Genomic DNA, 25,015 nt, shown 5'->3' on the forward strand with positions numbered 1-25,015 from the left:
CCCACCCACTTCCCTCCCTTAGTTTGTAGTTACACATGGCTTTCTCCGATTCGTGACGGATTAGTTGTTTATGGAAAAGGATATACAGTTGTACATATCTAGAGATGTAAAGAGATTCATACTTTAAATGACTTGCGGATCAATTGACTAATGCTTGTGTGGCGGTTCCTTTCATACTCTAATCCAACTGAGGGAACGAGGGGGGCCGCTCCTTTTATCTCTTCTGTGTATTACAGGTAAGTAATCTGTTTTTTCACTTGAGGAACTTGGACATCTTTCTTCCACCTCACCCCTTTGCAAATCGGCCAAGCAATATCAGCCTAAAGTCATGACGCAGACTCTGATTTTTTAACATTTTCGTAACTTGAGCACCACCTGCATCTGAGTTCTAAGTACGAGCTGCAGTAGAGTAGACACCTTAAAAAAAAAAAAAAAAAAAAAAAAACCATGACAGATGTGAGATTCCTCCTCCTCCCTCTTCTGCTGCGGTCTTGACCTCTTCATCCAGCTCACGAACAGCCTACCCGCAAAGACAGGATGTGACAGCACCACCCCCAGCAGTGTCACCAAGCATCTCCACCCTGTCCCATGGAAGTGCTCAGCTCTCCATCACCCAAACCCCATAGAGAAAGAGGAAATACCCCACTACCCGCCCACAGGCCCTGAATAACAGCATTTACAAATTCCTGGCCTTTGAAACGCTGCCATTCCAGCTGATTGAGAAAAACAGTTTTAAAAAACTGATGGTGGTGGTTGTTGCGCAGTACGTAGTTCCCATCCACCACTAATGTTTCAAGTTGGCCATCCCTGCCAGCACACACATGTTGCACCCAAAATCAGGTATGCACTGCGCAACGCAGTGGCAAGGTCCAGATAACTACCGATACATGGACCAGTAAGCTTGGGCAGGGACATTACATCTCCCTAGCTGCACACTGGGTAAATGTGGCAGCTCTGACAGAGGTGGAAGGCGTTGTAGCACATGTCCTACAACTATTGCTGGACATTGCTCTGCCCATGTGGCCTCCTACTCCGCTTACTCCATCACCTAGCAGTAAGACTTGCACCAGCAACTTCAACACAGCCAGGGGGGAAAGACAGTAGTCTGTTCTCAAACTCATCATTTTGGGGGACAAGTTCCATACTGTGCAGGAGCTGTCGACAGAGATTAAACAAGAGACTGATGAGTTTTTGGTGCCACTGAAATTAAATCCCGGCCTGGTGGTGTGCGATAACGGGCGAAATGTGGTAGCAGCTCTAGGCCTAGCCGGTTTGACCACATCCCTTGCCTGGCACATGTGTTAAGTTTAGTGGTGCAAATCTTTCTTAAAAATTACCCATATGTGAGAGGTCGTCTGTGCACGATTATGGTGTTCACACCCTGCAGCTGCTCGCCTGTCTGCTCTGCAGCATCACTTCTGCCTTCCCGCTCAGTGCCTCATATGCGACATATCAACATGGTGGAACTCAAAAGTTGAATACGCTGTGCAAGCATAAGCAAGCAATACTGGAGTTTCAGCTGCAGCACGCACGGGCAAGTTGCTTTGCGGAACACCACTTCACCATCATGTCGTGAACACAACAGTGTGACACTGAAAGTACTGTAGCTCATGGGCATCACTGGAGCATGGCAGGGAGGGGATAGGGTATTCAGGGACCCTCAGCTTATCTTCACATATATGAATTTCTATGACTTATATTTCACCTCTCTTGCTGAATCACTGTACTCTTCCAGAAACTATGTACGTGACTGAAACTATTGCCAAATACTATGTTGCTTAAAGGAATAGTTAATAACAGTGTTGGTGATGGGAGCTATCAGATAGTAATGATTAATGAGCGTTGTCCACCTTAAATTATACTAATTATCTACTTTTTCGTATGAGAACGGTACTTTTCCATAGGAGAACGGGTTTTTAGACAATCGATAGTTTGCACACAGCACTAATGTGAACGCCCTAATCTGAAAGGGTATATAATATCAGCTGTACAATAAATGATTATGATTCTTTTATGCAGATACAATTTGTCTCTGTGTGAATTCATCATCTGCTCGAGCGTCCTCATAATACTTGAAAACCATCCAATATACTATGGTCTGTTTGAGACCACCCTAACAGAGGATATAGGACAAAGACCATACACCTCCCACAGAGGACAGCTTGTCTTAGCCTCTGGGCAGCCTGGCACAAATGAGCCAATACATGCTGCTGTGCCTGCGCAACGACCGCAGAATTGCCCAGATCTTACTCCTACCGATTACTGGGTGGCCGCCCTGCTGGATCCCTGCTGCAAAGACTAACTACCATCATTACTTCTGTCACTGGAGCGGGATGGAAAATGTGTGAATATAAGCACATGCTGGTAGAGGCACTACTGATGGCGTTCCCACCTCACAGAAGAAACACAAGGCAGAGGAGGAGGAAGTCGCCAACACAGCTGGGGCACCACCTCGGAAGGGAGGGTTAGCATGGCTAAAATGTGAAAAAAAAAATTCATCAGCACGCCAGAACATCCAGCACCACCATCTGATACACTCTGCACTACCAGGTGCCAGGGTCATAACAACATGGTGGAAGAGTACATGTCCACACCTATGCATGTACTAAGTGAAGGGTGTGCCCATTTAACTTTTTGGTTTCCAAACTGGACACATGGCCTAGGCTTGTACTTTTTGACTTGGAAGTGCTGGCATGCCCCGTGGCAAGTGTAATGATGGAATGTGTGTTTATCACAGCAGGGGGATGTAATCACACATAGGCGCATCCAACTGTCCAAAGCCAACGTGGGCACTCTCGCATTCATTAAAAGAAACCAGGAGTGGAGCCCACAGGACTTGTCTGTACCTGTGACTGACCAGACAAATTTACTATCTGCACCCAGACATTGTTATATTCTATTTGCCATTCATTTTATTTGGGGGCCTCACCAAAAAGGAAGAGAAAAAAAAAAAATCCACAAAAATAGTGTTGGATACCAACTGCCCTGCCTCTTCCACCTACACCGTAATGTCCACCTATTGCTGGTCCACCTACACCACCTCCTCCTCCACTTGGACATCCAACTACTGTATCTTCATTGTTCTTTTTTTATACCATGTTCTTTTAAGTGCTGTCCCTGAAATAAAAAAAAAAAAACAAGCAAACACAAAAACTGTGTTGGATACCTGCCTCTTCCACCTTCATCGCCACTTCCACCTCACACTCATCCACCTACTACACTTCCTCCTACATATGGACCTATGCCTCTTTCAAGATTATTATTACTTTTTATTCTCTGTTATTTTAAGTGATTTCACTATCCACATTTGTTTTCAGGGCTATTGTCCTGCTTACCCCCATTTTGTTCAATTTTTAGGCTTTACCCCCTTACTACCCCCATTTTACAACACAAAAGATCGAGACCATATTGGCTTCTATTGGCTGTGAGCTGGTCTCATGCTGGGAAGGGCCCAATAAACATTAATCTTTTCAGCCTATTAATCAGTCAACAGCTGTCTGCTTTTTCTTTTTTGCTGGTTATTAAAAAAATGGGTGGACTCACCTAAAAAATTAATTGGGGTCCCCTCCATTTTTAATAACCAGCCAAGGGCTGATATTAACCCCTTACTGACCTCGGACGGGATAGTACGTCCGAGGTCAGTTCCCCTGCTTTGATGCAGGGCTCCGCGGTGAGCCCGCATCAAAGCCGGGACATGTCAGCTGTTTTGAACAGCTGACATGTGCCCGCAATAGCGGAGGGTGAAATCGCGATTCACCCGCCGCTATTAACTAGTTAAATGCCGCTGTCAAACGCAGACAGCGGCATTTAACTACCGCATCCGGCCGGGCGGCCGGAAATGACGTCATCGCTGACCCCCGTCACATGATCGGAGGTCGGCGATGCTTTAGAATGGTAACCATAGAGGTCCTTGAGACCTCTATGGTTACTGATCTCCGGCAGCTGTGACCGCCACCCTGTGGTCGGCGCTCACAGCACACCTGAATTTCTGCTACATAGCAGCGATCTGATGATCGCTGTTATGTAGCAGAGCCGATCGTGCTGTGCCTGCTTCTAGCCTCCCATGGAGGCTATTGAAGCATGGCAAAAGTTAAAAAAAATGTGAAAAAAGTAAAAAAAAAAAATATAAAAGTTTAAATCACCCCCCTTTCGCCCCAATCAAAATAAATCAATTAAAAAAAAAAAAAAAAAATCAAACCTACACATATTTGGTATCGCCACGTTCAGAATCGCCCTATCAATAAAAAAAAAAAAAAAAGCATTAACCTGATCGCTAAATGGCGTAACGAGAAGAAAATTCGAAACGACAGAACTACGTTTTTTTTGTCGCCGCGACATTGCATTAAAATGCAATAACGGGCGATCAAAAGAACGTATCTGCACCAAAATGGTATCATTAAAAACGCCAGCTCGGCACGCAAAAAATAAGCCCTCACCTGACCCCAGATCACGAAAAATGGAGACGCTACGAGTATCGGAAAATTTTTTTTTTTTTTTGCAAAGTTTGGAATTTTTTTTCACCACTTAGGTGAAAAATAACCTAGTCATGTTAGGTGTCTATGAACTCGTAATGACCTGGAGAATCCTAATGGCAAGTCAGTTTTAGCATTTAGTGAACCTAGCAAAAAAGCCAAACAAAAAACAAGTGTGAGACTGCACTTTTTTTGCAATTTCACCGCACTTGGAATTTTTTTCCCGTTTTCTAGTACACGACATGGTAAAACCAATGATGTCGTTCAAAAGTACAACTAGTCCCGCAAAAAATAAGCCCTCACATGGCCAAATTGACGGAAAAATAAAAAAGTTATGGCTCTGGGAAGGAGGGGAGTGAAAAACGAACACGGGAAAACGGAAAATCCCAAGGTCATGAAGGGGTTAAAAAGCTGTGAAGGTCCATGGATATTGGCCCCTTCCAACACTAATAAGACTGGTCCTCAGCCGCATGAGAAATGGAGCATCTATTAGAAGCGTCATTTCTTGCGCATCACCTCAGCTCTTCCTGATTGCTTTTGTGAAGTGGCAACTGGGGTAATATATACAGCTCCGGCAAAAATTAAGAGACCACCACATCAAAACCCTGTCATGGGCAGCCCAATCTCAAGACCTGAACCCCATTGGAAACCTCTGGAATGTAATCAAGAAGATGATGGATAGTCACAAGCCATCAAACAAAGAAGAACTGCTTACATTTTTGCGCCAGAAGCAGTGTGAAAGACTGGTGGAAAGCATGCCAAGACGCATGAAAGCTGATTAAAAATCATGGTTATTCCACAAAATATTGATTTCTGAACTCTTCCTGAGGTAAAACATTAGTATTGTTGTTTCTAACTCATTTTAAACTTGTTTTCTTTGCATTATTTGAGGTCTGAAAGCAGTGTTTGTTTGTTTTTTAATTTTGACTTTTTTTCAGAAAAAAAAAAAAAAAAAATTATTGATTGGAACCTCGGAGACATGTTGTCAGAAGTGTATAAAATAAAAGAACAATTTACATTTTACTCAAAAATATACCTATAAAGGGAGAAATCAGACAAACTGGACATTTTTCAGTGGTATCTTAATTTTTGCCAGGGCTGTAAGTATAATTACAACTGTGATTTGTCAAAAATCACAGCGGACATCAAGCCCAGGGTTAGTAATAGAGAGGTGTCTATGAAACACCCCGTTTACTAACACTGTAAGTAAAAATAAAGAAACACACAGATTAAAAACATGTACGGTATATACTCGAGTATAAGCCAAGATTTTCAGCCCAAATTTTTGGGCTGAAAGTGCCCCTCTCGGCTTATACTCGAGTCACGGTCGGCGGCAGGGTCGGCGGGTGAGGGGGAGAGGGTGCTGATGCATACTTACCAGCTTCCGGCGCTCCCCCTGCCCGTCCCACGGTCTCCGGGTGCCGCAGCTCTTCCCCTGTTCAGCGGTCACGTGGGACCGCTCATTAGAGAAATGAATATGGACTCCACTCTCATAGGGGCGGAGCCGCCTATTCATTTCTCTAATCAGCGGTGCCGGTGACCGCTGACAGAGGAAGAGGCTGCGGCACCGAAGACCAGCTGTCCGGGGGAAGGAGCGGGACGCCGGGAGCAGGTAAGTATCGCATATTCACCTGTCCGCGTTCCACACGCCGGGCGCCGCTCTGTCTTCGCGTCCTCTTGCTCTGACTGTTCAGGTCAGAGGGCGCGATGACGCATATAGTGTGCGCGCCGCCCTCTGCCTGATCAGTCAGTGCGGAGAGACGCCGGGACGGGACGCTGAGGAGCTGCAAGCAAGAGAGGTGAGTATGTGTTTAATTATTTTTATTGCAGCAGCAGCAGCACAGCTTTCTATGGCACATCTATGGGGTGCAGAGCACTATATGGCACAGCTATGGGGCAATAATGAACGGTATGGAGCATCTATTTTTATTTTTGAAATTCACCGGTAGCTGCTGCATTTTCCACCCTAGGCTTATACTCGAGTCAATAAGTTTTCCCAGTTTTTTGTGGCAAAATTAGGGGGGGTCGGCTTATAATCGAGTATATACGGTAATTTAAAAATAAAAACAGACACCCTCTTTCATCCATTTATTTACCAAAAAAACCTGCAGGTCAAAGTAATCCATAAGGTCCCGCGTAATCCACGTCGAGGTCCCAAGACGATCCCCGGCTCCAATACATACAGAAGCCACAGTGACATCATAAAATGTGACCCCTCCCCGTGTCCGCCGTACACACACTAAGGGTATGTGTCCACGTTCAGGATTGCATCAGGATTTTTCATCAGTATTTGTAGCCAAAACCAGGAGTGGAACAATTAGAGGAAAAGTATAACAGAAACATATGCTCCACTTCTGCATTTATCACCCACTCCTGGTTTTGGCTACAAATACTGATGACAAATCCTGACCAAATCCTGATGTAATCCTGAACGTGGACACATACCCTAAGGGTGGCATGGAAGCCGCCACCTCTGAGGTCACTGGAGATGACAGTTTGCGGTTATCGCAGCACCCTCTGAGCTGTCAACTGTCACTTGAGGTGAACTCAAGGAGCACAGTGACCGGCAATACGCATAACCTGGCGGAAACATTGTAGTAGGTTAGATTGCCGGACTGCCCCCTGCGTGACACAGGGGCACTACAGTACGGAAGTCTGACAGTGAACCAGTGGAATCATTACAGTGCATCAGATTGGTGAATCACTGTTGGACTGCGTTGCCCACTAGAATGTTATATAAAGCAAACTAAATCCAAGTGGGCAGAATGACCTGGTGTTTTAGCTTACTAAAGCCTGGTATTAAACCACTCCAAGGGACCTGGTCCTTTAGTCCACTGGGATTTAGCTTTCTCAAAGTGAGCACGCAAAATCCAAGTAGGAGAAAGACCTGGTCCTTCAGCTTACTACTGTAAATCTGGTATTAAACCACTCCAAGGCACCTGGTCCTTTTAACCTGGTATTAAAACACGCCTAGCGATCTGGTCTTTTAGTTATAGTATTACCGTATATACTCGAGTATAAGCCGACCCGAGTATAAGCCGACCCCCCTAATTTTGCCACAAAAAACTGGGAAAACTTATTGACTCGAGTATAAGCCTAGGGTGGAAAATGCAGCAGCTATCGGTGAATTTCAAAAATAAAAATAGATGCTCCATACCATTCATTATGGCCCCATAGCTGTGCCATATAGTGCTCTGCACCGTTCCTTATTGCCCCATAGCTGTACCATATAGTGCTCTGCACCGTTCATTATTGCCCCATAGCTGTGCCATATAGTGCTCTGCACCGTTCATTATGGCCCCATAGCTGTACCATAGAAAGCTGCGCCATATAGTGCTCTGCACCATTCATTATTGCCCCATAGCTGTACCATAGAAAGCTGTGCCATATAGTGCTCTGCACCGTTCATTGCCTCATAGCTGTACCATAGAAAACTGTGCCATATAGTGCTCTGCACCGTTCATTATTGCCCCATAGCTGTGCCATATAGTGCTCTGCACCGTTCATTATTGCCCCATAGCTGTACCATAGAAAGCTGTGCCATATAGTGCTCTGCACCGTTCATTATTGCCTCATAGCTGTACCATAGAAAGCTGTGCCATATAGTGCTCTGCACCGTTCATTATTGCCCCATAGCTGTGCCATATAGTGCTCTGCACCGTTCATTATGGCCCCATAGCTGTACCATAGAAAGCTGCGCCATATAGTGCTCTGCACCATTCATTATTGCCCCATAGCTGTACCATAGAAAGATGTGCCATATAGTGCTCTGCACCGTTCATTATTGCCCCATAGCTGTGCCATATAGTGCTCTGCACCGTTCATTATTGCCCCATAGCTGTACCATAGAAAGCTGTGCCATATAGTGCTCTGCACCGTTCATTATTGCCCCATAGCTGTGCCATATAGTGCTCTGCACCGTTCATTATTGCCCCATAGCTGTGCCATATAGTGCTCTGCACCGTTCATTATTGCCCCATAGCTGTGCCATATAATGCTCTGCACCGTTCATTATTGCCCCATAGCTGTGCCATATAGTGCTCTGCACCGTTCATTATTGCCCCATAGATGTACCATAGAAAGCTGTGCCATTGCTGCTGCTGCTGCAATTAAAAAAAAAAAAAGACATACTCACCTCTCTTGCTTGCAGCTCCTCAGCATCCCATTCCAGCGTCTCTCTGCACTGACTGATCAGGCAGAGGGCGGCGCGCACACTATATGCGTCATCGCGCCTTCTGACCTGCACAGTCAGTGCGGAGAGACGCCGGGAAGATGGAGCGGCGCCCGGCGTGTGGAACGCGGACAGGTGAATATGTAATACTTACCTGCTCCCGGCGTCCCACTCCTTCCCCCGGACAGCTGGTCTTCGGTGCCGCAGCCTCTTCCTCTATCAGCGGTCACAGTTACCGCTCATTAGAGAAATGAATATGTGGCTCCGCCCCTATGGGAGTGGAGTCCATATTCATTTCTCTAATGAGCGGTCCCATGTGACCGCTGAACAGGGGAAGAGCTGCGGCACCCGGAGACCGTGGGGCGGGCAGGGGGAGCGCCAGGAGCGCCGGGACTAGGTAAGTATGCCTCAGCGCCCTCTCCCCCTCACCCGCCGACCCTGCCGCCGACCGTGACTCGAGTATAAGCCGAGAGGGGCACTTTCAGCCCAAAAATTTGGGCTGAAAATCTCGGCTTATACTCGAGTATATATGGTAATCTATTACCGAAATATGATGCAATTTAGTCAGAAGTCCTAAAATAAATTTTATATATATAAAGTATTCACACCCCTGCAATTCTGTCAGATAATACTCAGTTTCTTCCTGAAAATGATTGCAAACACAAATTCTTTGGTATTATCTTCATTTAATTTGTCTTAAATGAAAAAAAAAAAAAAAAACACAAAAAGAATTGTCCTAAAGCCAAATTGGATATAATTCCACACCAAACATAAAAAAGGGGGTGGACAAAAGTATTGGCACTGTTCGAAAAATCATGTGATGCTTCTCTAATTTGTGTAATTAACAGCACCTGTAACTTACCTGTGGCACCTAACAGGTGTTGGCAATAACTAAATCACACTTGCAGCCAGTTGACATGGATTAAGAAGACCAAAGAACTGTCTGAGGACTTGAGAAACCAAATTGTGAGGAAGCATGAGCAATCTCAAGGCTACAAGTCCATCTCCAGAGACGTGAATGTTCCTGTGTCTACCGTGCGCAGTGTCATCAAGAAGTTTAAAGCCCATGGCACTGTGGCTAACCTCCCTAGATGTGGACGGAAAAGAAAAATTGACAAGAGATTTCAAGGCAAGATTGTGCGGATGTTGGATAAAGAACCTCGACTAACATCCAAACAAGTTCAAGCTGCCCTGCAGTCCGAGGGTACAACAGTGTCAACCCGTACTATCCGTCGTCGTCTGAATGAAAAGGGACTGTATGGTAGGAGACCCAGGAAGACCCCACTTCTTACCCCGAGACATAAAAAAGCCAGGCTGGAATTTGCCAAAACTTACCTGAAAAAGCCTAAAACGTTTTGGAAGAATGTTCTCTGGTCAGATGAGACAAAAGTAGAGCTTTTTGGGCAAAGAGGCATCAACATAGAGTTTACAGGAGAAAAAAAGAGGCATTCAAAGAAAATAACACGGTCCCTACAGTCAAAAATGGCGGAGGTTCCCTGATGTTTTGGGGTTGCTTTGCTGCCTCTGGCACTGGACTGCTTGACCGCATATTCATTACTGTAATGAGCGGTACCATGTGACCGCTCAACACAGGAAGAAGCTGTCAGCGCCCGGAGAACCAGGGACCTGCAGGGACTGCGCCAGGAGCAGGTGAGTATTATTACACAGCTGCCGCTCCCCCTCCCCTGACGACCCCTGGGAATGACTCGAGTATAAGCCAAGAGGGGTAATTTCAGCCTAAAAAAAAAAAAAAAAATGGGCTGAAATTCTCGGCTTATATGGGATAGATAGATTATATACTTGAGTATAAGCCGACCCGAGTATAAGCCGACCCCCCTAATTTTGCCACAAAAAACTGGGAAAACTTATTGACTCGAGTATAAGCCTAGGGTGGAAAATGTAGCAGCTACTGGTAAATGTCAAAAATAAGAATAGCTACCAATAAAAGTAAAATTCATTGAGACATCAGTAGGTTAAGTGTTTTGAATATCCATATTGAATCAGGAGCCCCATATAATGCTCCATAAAGTTCATGATGGGCCCCATAAGATGCTCCATACAAAATACGCCCCATATAATGCTCCATACAAAATATGCCGCATATAATGCTCCATATTAAAATATTACCCATATAATGCTGCACAAAGGTTAATAATGGCCCCATAAGATGCTCCATAGAAACATTTGCCCCATAAGATGCTCCATAAAAGGTTGACGGCCCCATAACATGCTCCACACATTATGGCCCCATACGATGCTCCATACATTTGCCCCATTTGCTGTTGCTGCGATTAAAATAAAAAATAAAAAAAATCACATACTCACCTCTCTTCGCTCAGGCCCCCGGCACTTGCGATAGTCACCTTCCTCGTTCCACGCGCCGCTCTGTCTTCCATCCTCTGCACTGACTGTTTAGGCAGAGGGCGGCACGCACACTAATCGCGTCATCGCGCCCTCTGACCTGAACGGTGCAGAGGATGGAAGACAGAGCAGCGCGCAGTGATAGAACGAGGAAGGTGACTATCGCACAATGCTCACCTCCCCCGATATACTCACCTGCTCCCGGCGCGGTCCCTGGCAGCGTCTCACTGTCAGATGGTCTCCGGGAGCCGGTGGCATCTTCCTGTGTTCAGCGGTCACATACCGCTCATTACAGTAATGAATATGCGTGCATATTCATTACTTTAATGAGCGGTACCAAGTGACCGCTGAACACAGGAAGAGCTGCCCGGAGACCATGGGACATGCAGGGACCGTGCCAGGAGCAGGTGGGTATGTCACTGCGCCGCTCCCCCTCACCCGCCGACCCACCCGCCAACACTGACTAAGCCAAGAGGGTCACTTTCAGCCCCCAAAAAAGTGGGCTGAAAATCTCGGCTTCTACTCGAGTATATACGGTAGATATATTTTCAAATCCCTCTCTTGCGCCATTAAAGAAAATTATGCAAATATCTGGTATTACTGTGTTCACAAATGTCCGATACATCAAAATAGAAAATTAATACAACTGGTAAATGGCGTAAGGAGAAAAAAATATCGAAATGTGAGAATTACAGAATTTTTGGCAGCCACAACATTGCAATAAATTACAACAAGAGGCGAAGAAATCATTGTATCCACTGTCAGCTGAGGACACCAAAAAAAAAACAAACAAAAAAAACCCCTCATACAGTGATATGAATAGAATAATAATAATAAAAAAAAAGTTATGGCTCTTGGAAGATTGGGAGGGAAAACGAAAACAAACAAACAAACAAAAAAAAAAAAAAAAACACTGGGCTGCATGGAAAGACTTGTGGTGGTCTAATCCACAAAAATGATTAGTGCTAGATGAGATGGGATGCGGATGTAATGGGTGCAGTGTATTCTACATGCTGAAATCAGTGGGAAGATACTGGTGTATAAAAGTAACCGAAAAATAAACATTGGTGATCAGACTTCATATCTTATCGTTTACACACTATTACTGCGAAAAAAAAATGCCCGGATTCATACATATTTAGATACAATAGGTGTCCTATAGCCACTGGGAAATAGCCGACTCACTGTGAGAAAGCTGAATCCAAGTGGTGTAAAGGAACACGTCACTCTGGTCACTTGGATTTAGCCACAAACCCACATATACAATACCTCCCAACGTTTGAAGAAGGGAAAGAGGGACAAATTTTGTGGCGCACGCAGTGGCAAATTTTAAGCCACGCCTCTGACCACACCTATTTCACAGCTAGTCACACCCATATCCATGTCCAAACCATACTCATTTAGCACTGCTGATCACACTGTTTCATAAACAATTATAAACAAAAAAAATGGCCACACATGATGCTGTATAATGACCCCACATGATGCTCCATACTGCATAATGGCCACACATGATGCTCCATACTGCATAACGGCCACACATGATGCTCCATACTGTATAATGGCCACACATGATGCTCCATACTGTATAATGATCCCACATGATGCTCAATACTGTATAATGGCCACACGATGCTCAATACTGTGTACTGGCCCCAAATGATACTACATACTGTATAATGGCCACACATGATGCTCCATACTGTATACTGGCTGCACATGATGCTCCATACTGTATAATGGCCACACATGATGCTCCATACTGTATACTGGCTGCACATGATGCTCCATACTGTATAATGGCCACACATGATATTGTGTGCAGAATAATGGCCACACAGTTACTCCTACACATGTGGCTGCGCTCCGTACTCCTTGCACACACGGCTCCGCTCCATAGACACGGCTCTGCTCTGTGCACCTCGTATACACACAGCTCCGCTCACCTCACACACGCGGCTCCGCTCCGTAAACCTCGTATACACGCAGCTCCGCTACATCCACACTGTAAGGCTATGTGCACACGATGCGGATTTTGCTGCGGATCCGCAGGATTTTCCCATGAGTTTACAGTACAATGTAAACCTACGGGAAACCGAAAACGCTGTGCCCATGCTGTGAAAAAACACGCGTGGAAACGCAGCGGTTTACATTCCACAGCATGTCAATTCTTTGTGCGGAATCTGCAGTGGTTTTACACCTGCTCCAAAATAGAAAACCGCAGGTGTAAAACCGCATTAGAATACGCACAAAAAACGCGGTAAATCCGCAGGAAAAAAGCCCTGCGGATTTATCAAATCCACTGCGGAAAAATCCGCAGAGGACCATTCTACTTGTGCATATACCCTAAATCCCTCCTGACCCCAGACATAAACTTACCCTCATCCAGCACCATGACAACCAGCACAGCAGAGTCCTGCATACACTGAGGGCCCTGATCATGTGACCCCTGACTCCTCCCCTCCTGTGACCTCATCACAGGTCCTGTGTGCACAGAGCAGCGGCAGCCATATATGTGGTGTGCTGCTCTGCATGTGGATGGATGCGGCTCTGCAGTGTGGGACAAGTACCGTCCGTGACCGCCTCAAAAATCGGGACTGCCCGGTAGGATACCGGACGGTTGGGAGGTATGCATATAGGGCTGTTCTGTGCGCACAGGACCTTTAATGAGGTCACAGGAGGGGAGGAGTCAGGGGTCACATGATCAGGGGCCTCAGTGTATGCAGGACTCTGCTGTGCTGGTTGTCATGGTGCTGGATGGATGAGGGGAAGTTTATGTGTGGGGTCAGGAAGGGTTTACAGTGTGGATGTAGCACAGCCATGCGTGCGTGCACGAAGTGTAGAGGGCAGAGCCTTTTCTGTGTGCAGAGCAGAGTTGTCTCTGTATTGAGCCCAGTGTGTGCAGAACAGATCCTTATGTGTGCGAAGCCCTGTGTGCACAGAGCACTGTGCAGAGTGGAGCTGTGTGTATGGAGCCATGTGTGTACAGAGTGAAACTGTGCGAGAAGCAGAGCCGTGTGTGGAGCAGTGTTTGTGCAGAGCCGTGCATTTATGAGGTGTATGAAGTGGAACCATGTGCATTGCAGAGGCATGTGTGTGGAGACTAGTGTGTGCGGAGGAGTGTGCATGGAGCAGTGTGTGCAGAGCCTTGTGTGTACAGTGGAGTGTATATGTAGCCTTGTGTGTGCAGAGACTTGTATGTATGGTGGACTGTGTATGGAGCAGTGTGTGCGGAGCCTTGTGTGTACGGTGGAGTATATACGCAGCATTGTGTTTCCTGAGCCTTGTGTGTATGGTGGAGTGCGTATGGAGCTGTGTGCAGAGCCTTGTGTGTGCAGAGCCTTGTGTGTGCAGAGCCTTGTGTGTGCAGAGCCTTGTGTGTGCAGAGGAGTGTATACGCAACCTTGTGTGAGCGGAGCCCTGTGTGTGCGGTGGAGTGTATATGCAGCCTTGTGTGTGCAGAGCATTGTGTGTACGGTGGAGTGTATACGCAGCCTTGTGTGTATGGAGGAGTGTGTATGGAGCTGTGTGCGGAGCCTTGTGTTTGCGGAGGGGTGTATATGCAGCCTTGTCTGGGCGGAGCCTTATGTGCGCGTGAGTGAGTGTGCATGAAGCAGTGTATACGCAGCCTTGTGTGTATGGTGTAGTGTGTGTACGGAGCCTTGTGTGTACGGTGTGTTAGGGTGGTCTGCAAGTCAGACCCTCAGGGATATTGGATGGTTGCCAGATATGAGGATGCTCGAGCAATGATGGGACAGAGACAGATGATCTGTTTCCAGAACCATAAAGTTTTAATCAATTATCATGCCCTTATATACTCTTGAGTGGGCGAATACATTCTGATCATGCGTACATCAGCTGTTTATTACATATGAGATCATTCTTAATTCATCAGGCGATTTTCCATTAGAAGTGACTTGTGAACAGATGTTTGACTTTAGGACCTTACAACATTAATCTAATTAGCCTCACCCATATCAATATACAGTTGGGGCCAAAAGTATTGACACCCCTGCATTTCTGTCAGATAATACTCAGTTTCTTCTTGAAAATTATTGCAAACACAAATTATTTGGTATTATTATCTTCATTTAATTTGTCTTAAATGAAAAAACACAAAAGAGAATGAAGCAAAAAGCAAAACATTGATCATTTCACACAAAACTCCAAAAATGAGCCAGACAAAAGTATTGGCACCCTCAGCCTAATACTTGGTTGCACAACCTTTAGCCAAAATAACTGCGACCAACCGCTTCCGGTAACCATCAATGAGATTCTTACAATGCTCTGCTGGAATTTTAGACCATTCTTCTCTGGCAAACTGCTCCAGGTCCCTGATATTTGAAGGGTGCCTTCTCCAAACTGCCATTTTTAGATCTCTCCACAAGTGTTCTATGGGATTCAGGTCTGGACTCATTGCTGGCCACCTTAGAAGTCTCCAGTGCTTTCTCTCAAACCATTTTCTAGTGCTTTTTGAAGTGTGTTTTGGGTAATTGTCCTGCTGGAAGACCCATGACCTCTGAGGGAGACCTAGCTCTCTCACACTGGGCCCTACATTATGCTGCAAAATTTGTTGGTAGTCTTCAGACTTCATAATGCCATGCACACGGTCAAGCAGTCCAGTGCCAGAGGCAGCAAAGCAACCCCAAAACATCAGGGAACCTCCGCCATGTTTGACTGTAGGGACCGTGTTCTTTTCTTTGAGTGCCTCTTTTTTTCTCCTGTAAACTCTATGTTGATGCTTTTGCCCAAAAAGCTCTACTTTTGTCTCATCTGACCAGAGAGCATTCTTCCAAAACGTTTTAGGCTTTTTCAGGTAAGTTTTGGCAAACTCCAGCCTGGCTTTTTTATGTCTCGGGGTAAGAAGAGGGGTCTTCCTGGGTCTCCTACCATACAGTCCCTTTTCATTCAGACGCCGACGGATAGTACGGGTTGACACTGTTGTACCCTCGGACTGCAGGGCAGCTTGAACTTGTTTGGATGTTAGTCGAGGTTTTTTATCCAACATCCGCACAATCTTGCGTTGAAATCTCTTGTCAATTTTTCTTTTCCGTCCACATCTAGGGAGGTTAGCCACAGTGCCATGGGCTTTAAAACTTCTTGATGACACTGCACACGGTAGACACAGGAACATTCAGGTCTTTGGAGATGGACTTGTAGCCTTGAGATTGCTCATGCTTCCTCACAATTTGGTTTCTCAAGTCCTCAGACAGTTCTTTGGTCTTCTTTCTTTTCTCCATGCTCAATGTGGTACACACAAGGACACAGGACAGAGGTTGAGTCAACTTTAACCCCTTCGCGACATGCGCTGTACTAGTACTGAACTGCCGGCACTGCATTTGTGCCAGCAGCAGTACTAGTACGGCGCATCGATCACCGCGTTCTCGCGCTGAGCGCCGCGGTGATCGGGTGCGGGTGTCAGCTGTATATGACAGCTGACACGCCGCAGCAATGCCCACGATCGGCGCTATCGCCGATCACGGGCATTTAACCCCTCTGATGCCGCAGTCAATAGTGACAGCGGCATAGAGGGGGATCGCGCAGGGACGGGGGCTCCCTGCGCTCTCCCACAGGAGCAACGCGATGAGATCGCGCTGCTCCAGTGACCTGGAAGGAGTCCCCGGATCCAAGATGGCCGCGGGACTCCTTCCGGGTCATGAGATGACCTAGCTTGCCGGCGCCTGCTGAGAGTTCCTAATAGCGGGCGCCGGCAAGCCTCTGCCCTTGCCTGTCAGATCGGTGATCTGACAGAGTGCTGTGCACACTGTCAGATCACCGATCTGTGATGTCCCCCCCTGGGACAAAGTAAAAAAAAAAAAAAAAATGTCCACATGTGTAAAAAAAAAAAGAAAAAAAAATCCTAAATAAAGAAAAAAAATAAATAAATAAATAAATATATATATATATATATATATATATATATATATATTCCCATAAATACATTTCTTTATCTAAATAAAAAAAAAAATAATCACACAATAAAAGTACACATATTTAGTATCACCGCGTCCGTAACGACCCCACCTATAAAACTATATCACTAGTTAACTCCTTCAGTGAACACCGTAAAAAAAAAAAAAACGAGGCAAAAAACAACGCTTTATTCTCATACCGCCAAACAAAAAGTGGAATAACACGCGATCAAAAAGACGGATATAAATAACCATGGTACCGCTGAAAACGTCATCTTGTCCCGCAAAAAAAAAGCCACCATACAGCATCATCAGCAGAAAAATATAAAAGTTATAGCTCTCAGAATAAAGCGATGCAAAAACAATTATTTTTTTATATAAAATAGTTTTTATTGTGTAAAGGCGCCAAAACATAAAAAAGTTACATAAATGAGGTATCTCTGTAATCGTACTGACCTGAAGAATAAAACTGCTTTATCAATTTTACCACACGTGGAACGGTATAAACGCCCCCCCTAAAAAAATTCAGGAATTGCTGGTTTTTGTTCATTCCACCTCCCAAAAATCGGAATAAAAAGCGATAAAAAAAATGTCATGTGTCCGAAAATGGTACCAATAAAAACGTCAACTCGTCCCGCAAAAAACAAGATCTCACATGACTCTGTGGGCCAAAATATGGATAAATTATAGCTCTCAAAATGTGGTGATGCAAAAACTATTTTTTGCAATAAAAAGCGTCTTTAAGGGCTTGTTCACACTTTCCTTTTTTTGCTGCGGATTTTTCCGCTGCGGATTTGGAAAAACCGCAGTGCAAAACCGCGGTGGTTTTCACTGCGGTTTTTTGTGCGGTTTCTACTGCGGATTCCACTGCGGGTTTCCAACTGCACTTTCCTATTGGTGCAGGTGGGAAACCGCTGCGGAATCCGCAGAAAGAATTGACATGCTACTTCTTTTTTTCCGCAGAAAATCCGCGCGGATTTTCAAGCGGAAAAACGCAAAGTGGGCACAGCGGTTTTTGTTTTCCATAGGGTAACATTGTACTGTACCCTGCATGGAAAACTGCTGCGGATCCGCAGCTGCAAATCCGCTGCGGATCCACAGCAAAAACCGCAAAGTGTGAAAATAGCCTTAGTGTGTGATGGCTGCCAACCATAAAAATCCGCCCAAAAAACGCTATAAAAGTAAATCAAATCCCCCTTCATCACCCCCTCAGTTAGGGAAAAATAATAAAATTTAAAAAAATATATTTATTTCCATTTTCCCGTTAGGCTACTTTCACACTAGCGTCGGTACGGGGCCGTCGCGCTGCATACTGCATACTGTGCAAGCGCCGCACAATGGGGGCAGCGGATGCTGTTTTTCCACGCATCCGCTGCCCCATTGTGAGGTGCGGGGAGGTGGGGGCGGAGTTTCAGCCGCGCATGCGCGGTCGGAAATGGTGGACCGTCGGCACAAAAAAAGTTACATGTAACGTTTTTTGCTGCCAGCGGTCCGCCACAACACGACGCAACCGTCGCACGACAGTTGCGACATGTGTCAATACGTCGCAATGCGTCGCTAATGTTAGTCTATGGGGAAAAAAATGCATCCTGCAGATGACTTTGCAGGATGCGTTTTTTCGCCAAAACGACGCATTGCGATGTATGCAAAAAAACGCTAGTGTGAAAGTAGCGCTAGGGTTAGGACTAGGGTTAGGGTTTCAGTTAGAATTGGGGAGTTTTCACTGTTTAGGCACATCGGGGGCTCTCCAAACGCGACATGGCATCCGATCTCAATTCCAGCCAATTCTGCTTTGAAAAACTAAAACAGTGCTCCTTCCCTTCCGAGTTCTCCTGTGCGCCCAAACAGTGGTTCACCCCCAACATATGGGGTATCAGCGTTCTCAGGACAACAACTTTTGGGGTCCAATTTGTCCTGTTACCCTTGGGAAAATAAAAACGTGGGGGCTAAAATATCAGTTTCGTGGAAAAAATAATATTTTTTTTTTTACGGCTCTGCGTGATAAACTGTAGTGAAACACTTGTTGGTTCAAAGTTCTCACAACACATCTACATAAGTTCCTTGGGGGGTCTAGTTTCCAATATGGGGTCACTTGTGGGGGGTTTCTACTGTTTAGGTACATCAGGGGCTCTGCAAATGCAACATGACTCCTGCAGACCAATCCATCTAAGTCTGCATTCCTTCCCTTCCGAGCTCTGCCATGCGCCCAAACAGTGGTTCCCCCAATGTATGGGGTATCAGCGTAGTCAGGACAAATTGGACAACTTTTGTGGTCCAATTTCTCCAGTTACCCTTGGGGAAAAAAAAATTGCGGGCTAAAACATCATTTTGTGGAAAGAAAAAATGATTTTTTAATTTTCACAGCGCTACATTCTAAACTTTAGTGAAACAATTGGGGGTTAAAAGTGCTCACCACACATCTAGATAAGTTCCTTAGGGGGTCTTCTTTCCAAAATGGTGTCACTTGTGGGGGTTTCCACTGTTTAGGCACGTCAGGGGCTCTCCAAACACGACATGGGTTCCGATCTCAATTCCAGCCAATTTTGCATTGAAAAGTCAAATGGCGCTCCTTCCCTTCCGCGCTCTGCCATGCGCTCAAACAGTGGTTTATCCCCATATATGAAGTATCAGCGTACTCAGTACAAAATTGCACAACAACTTTTGTGGTCCAATTTATCCTGTTACCCTTGGGAAAATAAAAAATTTGGGGCAAAAAGATCATTTTTTGTGATAATTAATATGAATTTTTTTTTTACGGCTCTACATTATAAACTTCTGTGAAGCACTTGGAGGTTCAAAGTGCTCACCACACCTCTAGATTAGTTCCTTAGAGGGTCTACTTTCCAAAATGGTGTCACTTGTGGGGGTTTCCACTGTTTAGGCACGTCAGGGGCTCTCCAAACACGACATGGGTTTCGATCTCAATTCCAGCCAATTTTGCATTGAAAAGTCAAATGGTGCTCCTTCCCTTCCGAGCTCTGCCATGCACCCAAACAGTGGTTTATCCCCATATATGAAGTATCAGCGTACTCAGGACAAATTGCACAACAAATTTTGGGGTCAAATTCATCCTGTTACTCTTGGTAAAATAAAACAAATTGGATCTGAAGTAAAAATTGTGTGAAAAAAAAGTTAAAATGTTCAATTTTTTTTTAAACATTCCAAAAATTCCTGTGAAGCACCTGAAGGGTTAATAAACTTTTTGAATGTGGTTTTGAGTACCTTGAGGGGTGCAGTTTTTAGAATGGTGTCACTTTTGGGCATTTTCTGTCATATAGACCCCTCAAAGTCACTTCAAGTGTGAGGTGGTCCGTAAAAAAAAATTTTGTTGCAAAAATGAGAAATCGCTGGTCAACTTTTAACCCTTATAACTCCCTAACAAAAAAAAAATTATGTTTCCAAAATTGTGCTGATGTAAAGCAGACATGTGGGAAATGTTGTTTATTAACTATATTATGAGATATACCTCTCTAATTTAAGGGCATAAAAACTAAAAGTTTGAAAATTGCTAAATTTTCATAATTTGACAAATTTTTGTTTTTTTCACAAATAAATGCAAGTCATATCGAAGAAGTTTTACCACTATCATGAAGTACAATATGTCACGAGAAAACAGTGTCAGAATCACCAGGATCCGTAGAAGCGTTTTAGAGTTATGACCTCATAAAGTGACAGTGGTCAGAATTGTAAAAATTGGCCCTGTCACTTAGGTGAAAACAGGCTTCGGGGTGAAGGGGTTAATCCATGTCAACTGGCTGCAAGTGTGATTTAGTTATTGCCAACACCTGTTAGGTGCCACAGGTAAATTACAGGTGCTGTTAATTACACAAACTAGAGAAGCATCACATGATTTTTCGAACAGTGCCAATACTTTTGTCCACCCCCTTTTTTATGTTTGGTGTGGAATTATATCCAATTTGGCTTTAGGACAATTCTTGTTGTGTTTTTCATTTAAGACAAATTAAATGAAGATAATAATACCAAAGAATTTGTGTTTGCAATCATTTTCCGGAAGAAACTGAGTATTATTTGACAGAATTGCAGGGGTGTCAATACTTTTGGCCACAACTGTAAATCAATATAACTTAGGCGTAGTCATGTCAACAACTCTAATCAAAGGTCAGAACGAGATAGCAAACTGGACATGTCTTGTTAGAATAAGAAATATATATATGTGAATTAAAGAGTATGCCAAGGTGGTCCCTAAGATCCCCATCAGGTGGAGTGCGTATGAAGCAGTGTGTGCGGAGCCTTGTGTGTGTGGTGGAGTGTATACACAGCCCTGTGTGTACGGAGGAGTGTGTATGAAGCAAGGTGTGCTGAGCCTTGTGTGTATGGTGGAGTGTATGTGGAGCTTTGTGTGTACGGTGGAGGGTATACGCAGCCTTGTGTGTGCGAAGGCTTGTGTTTACGGTGGAGTGTATATGCAGCCTTGTGTGTACGGTGGAGTGTATGCAGAGCCTCGTGTGTGCGGAGGAGTGTGTATGAAGCAGTGTGTGTGGAGGCTTGTGCGTACGGTGGAGTGTATATGCAGCCCTGTGTGTACAGAGGAGTGTGTATGAAGCAATGTGTGCGGAGCCTTGTGTGTACGGTCAAGTGTATGCGAAGTCTTTTGTGTGCGGAGCTTTGTGTGTACGGTGGAGTGTGTATGGAGCAGTGAGTGCGGAGCCTTGTGTATGGAGCTGTATGTGCAGAGCCTCGTGTGTGCGGAGGAGTGTGTATGGAGCTGTGTATGCAGAGCCTTGTGTGTATGGTGGAGTGTATATACAGCCTTCGGTGTGCGGAGGAGTGTGTATGGAGCTGTATGTGCGGAGGAGTGTCTATGGAGCTGTGTGTGCGGAGCCTTTTGTATGGAGCTGTGTATGCGGAGCCTTGTGTGTATGGTGGAGTGTATATACAGCCTTCTGTGTGCGGAGGAGTGTGTATGGAGCTGTATGTGCGGAGGAGTGTCTATGGAGCTGTGTGTGCGGAGCCTTTTGTATGGAGCTGTGTATGCGGAGCCTTGTGTGTATGGTGGAGTGTATACGCAGCCTTTGGTGTGCGGAGCTTTGTGTGTATCGAGTCATGTATGCGGAGGTGTGTGAACTTTTGATCAGGGTCATTTGGATGTTTTGGGTTGTCATTATGATTTAAAAAGAGAAAACACAGTAGTTTGACAATAAATGGCTTCCCCCAACCACTAACCATGAGTGGAGGAAAAGTTTTGGCGTTATCATTCATATTCTCTGAAAAAAGGCAAAGAAAGCAAAAATTCTGCCAGAGTATGTAAACTTTTGAGCACAACTGTATGCATATACTACAAGCAGCGGCTTTATAACAGATAGGAGAATGAGGCGAAGGACACAGACATTACAGGAAGTGGTGTCCCTGACTGGTAATAATAAAATATATATACCTGCTTGCAGAGGGAAACACAGGAATGCGTCTTGTGGTGCTTTACTAGAGCGCAGCATAAACCGTAGCAGGGTTCAACAATTCTGGCATAAAGGCAAAAAGAAAAAACAAAGATAAAGTTCCATAGAGTCCTTTTTCCTGCAGGGTTTCAGGTAACACCCACATACCTCAGCTTCCCCTGGAGCCACCTTCTGGAGACTTTCCTCTCCAAACACTCACAGAGTAAAAAAAAAAACACAGTGGCTGAACATTTAATTTCCCAGCCACACCCTTGGTGTGGAGATATAGTGAGTAGTCGTCCCTCCCATCTCTAACCTATGCACCTAAAAAATTATCATGGCTGATTAACTCTTTCAGCACATAGCATGCTGGAGCGAAACTTATGGCTTTTTAGATCACGGAAGACAGCAATCTTCGCCACACATAACTTCCCTCACATACAGTGCCAGTGACCCTGTCACATATCCCCACCCCCTCTGCCTAAAGTCAGGGGTTTTGGCACCTTCACACCAAACAGGGGATTCAGGAGATAGCTCCGCTTTAACATGTAACCTGCCTGGTCTATGCACCATGTAGAAGCTGAAATCTTGCAGGGTTAAGAAACACCTAGTCACCTGGGCATTCTTACCCTTATTTTCTCTTAATCATCTCAAAGGGGCATAGCCTGACACTACTTTGAACTTTTGGACTAGTAGGTAATATTTCAGTGTATCCACGGCCCACTTTATGGTTTAACACTCCTTCTCAACAATCACATAGTTTTTCTCGCAGGAAGAAAGTTTCCGGCTCAGATACAGGATGGTATGCTCTTATACATTTATTTCCTGAGACAGCACAGCTTCCAGCCTTACTTCTGAAGCATCCGTCTGGACCATGAATTCTTTGCTAATGTCCAGTGCGACCAGAATCGGTTGTTTGCACAGAGCCCGATTAAGCTCCTGAAATGCCACCTCTGTGTCAGTAGTCCATTTTACCATCGTCAACTTGGTGCCCTTAAAGAGATCCGTTAATGGTACGGCAATTATGGTGAAACTTGGGATAAACCGCTGGTAATAACCCACAATTCCAAGAAACGGCTGCACTCTCTTCTGAGTTACCTTGACCTTGTTTAACTGTGGCTTGTTTTCGCCTCTCCCGACGACGTAGCCTAAGTACTTGGCCTCTTCCTTCCTTATGGCATACTTTTTCGTATTCACAGTGAACCCAGCTTTTCTTAACACATCTAAGATCGCATGTACCTTTGGTAGATGCCTACTCCAGTCAGGGCTGAAGACCACCACAATGTCATCAAGGTAGGCTGCAGCATATGTCTTATCTGGAGCCAAGATTCAATCCATCGCCCTCTGAAAGGTAGCTGGGGCTCCCTGCAGTCGTAAAGCGCATTCTGGTGTACTGGAAACACCCATCAGGCATTGAGAAGGCCTTCTTCTCCTTGGTACTCTGAGACATGAGAATCTGCCAATAGCTGTTTGTCAGGTAGAGGGTTGTAATGTATCTCGCAGGTCCAAGTCTCTCAATGAGTCCTTTCACGTAGGGCATCAGATATGTATCAAAACTGGACACCTCATTCAGTCTGCGGTAGTCATTACAAAACCGCCACTTAACTCGGGCTTCGGCACGAGGATGATGGGACTCAACCATCCACTTATCGACTCCTCTATCACACCAAGGTCTATCATTCTCTTAACCTCCTTTCATATTATCTCCCAGCATGCTTCATGAATTCTATACAGCTTGAGGTTCACCCTGACATACTGCTCTATTAACACGTTGTGTTCCACCACCTGTGTACGCCCTGGCAACTCTGAGAAAAAGTCTCTGCTGCAGCAGTTGCTTCTGGGACTGCATCAGAGTCTTTGAAATTGTGACCTCCTCCACTTTGGCTTCGGGACGGGTTCCCAGGCAAAGAGATTCCAACGACTTCCAATCTTGCCATGTTTTGAGCAAGTTCACATGATACACTTGGTGCAGCTTCCTTCGACCGGGCTAGTGTACCTTGTAATTCACCTCACCCAGCTTTTCCACCACATCGTATGGACCTTTCCACTTGGCTATGAACGTGCTCTCCACTGTGGGGATAAGCACTAGCACGTGGTTCCCAGGCTGGGACTGCCTCAGCCTTGCTGATCGGTTATATACCCTTGCCTGTGCCTTCAGAAGATGCTCCTTCACAATTGGCATTATGTGAAACATCCTTGTCATGATCCAGGTCAGGGTTTGCTTCTTGATTTTCTTTCCCTGGCCTTGTTATGGTGGGGTTAACCTTTCCTGCCTCTCTTTCTTTCATGGGTGGCTATTTATTGGTGCCATTTCTGGTAGCATTTGTTAGTGATAGTTCCAGTCTCTGGCTTGAGCACCTGACCCGTATACCCTAGTGATCCTTCTGCCTCTGACTACCCGTATTTGTGCCTGACCCGTTCCCTATCCCTGACTTAGGGCTCATTTCCACTTGCAAGAGAAAAAAACGGTCCGTAATCTGGACTGAAAAAACGGATGTAGCGTATGCGATTGTCATGCGAGTATTATGCGAGTTCAATGCGATTTTTAATTGCACCATCTGTTTTACATCCGTATGACATCCGTATGCAATCCGTTTTTTTTCTCTGCAACTATTTTTATACAGTCATTTACAGGACCACTTACAGTGTTCTATGCAACAGAATGGTAAGGTATCCGTAAAAAATGAACGGAATACGGATGGTACG

At 45.2% G+C, this 25,015-nt stretch overlaps 2 long non-coding RNA genes across 2 annotated transcripts in view; one reads left to right on the top strand and one right to left on the bottom strand.

Annotated features, from left to right (window-relative positions):
• Nucleotides 1-13: 13 nt before the first annotated feature.
• LOC143767716 (uncharacterized) lies at nucleotides 14-22,601 on the bottom strand. Its single transcript, XR_013213749.1, has 3 exons — nucleotides 22,478-22,601; nucleotides 22,312-22,393; nucleotides 14-417 (listed from the first exon to the last, which is right to left on the bottom strand). It is a non-coding gene; the product is annotated as an uncharacterized LOC143767716 (long non-coding RNA).
• The window catches only part of LOC143767723 (uncharacterized), a 53,414-nt gene continuing 41,901 nt past the window's right edge, over nucleotides 13,503-25,015 (top strand). The window contains exon 1 of the long non-coding RNA XR_013213758.1: nucleotides 13,503-13,631. This is a non-coding gene — a long non-coding RNA (uncharacterized LOC143767723). The remainder of the gene's footprint in view (nucleotides 13,632-25,015) is intronic.

The sequence above is a fragment of the Ranitomeya variabilis genome, chromosome 4, assembly GCF_051348905.1.
Source record: "Ranitomeya variabilis isolate aRanVar5 chromosome 4, aRanVar5.hap1, whole genome shotgun sequence".
NCBI classification, from domain to species: domain Eukaryota; kingdom Metazoa; phylum Chordata; class Amphibia; order Anura; family Dendrobatidae; genus Ranitomeya; species Ranitomeya variabilis.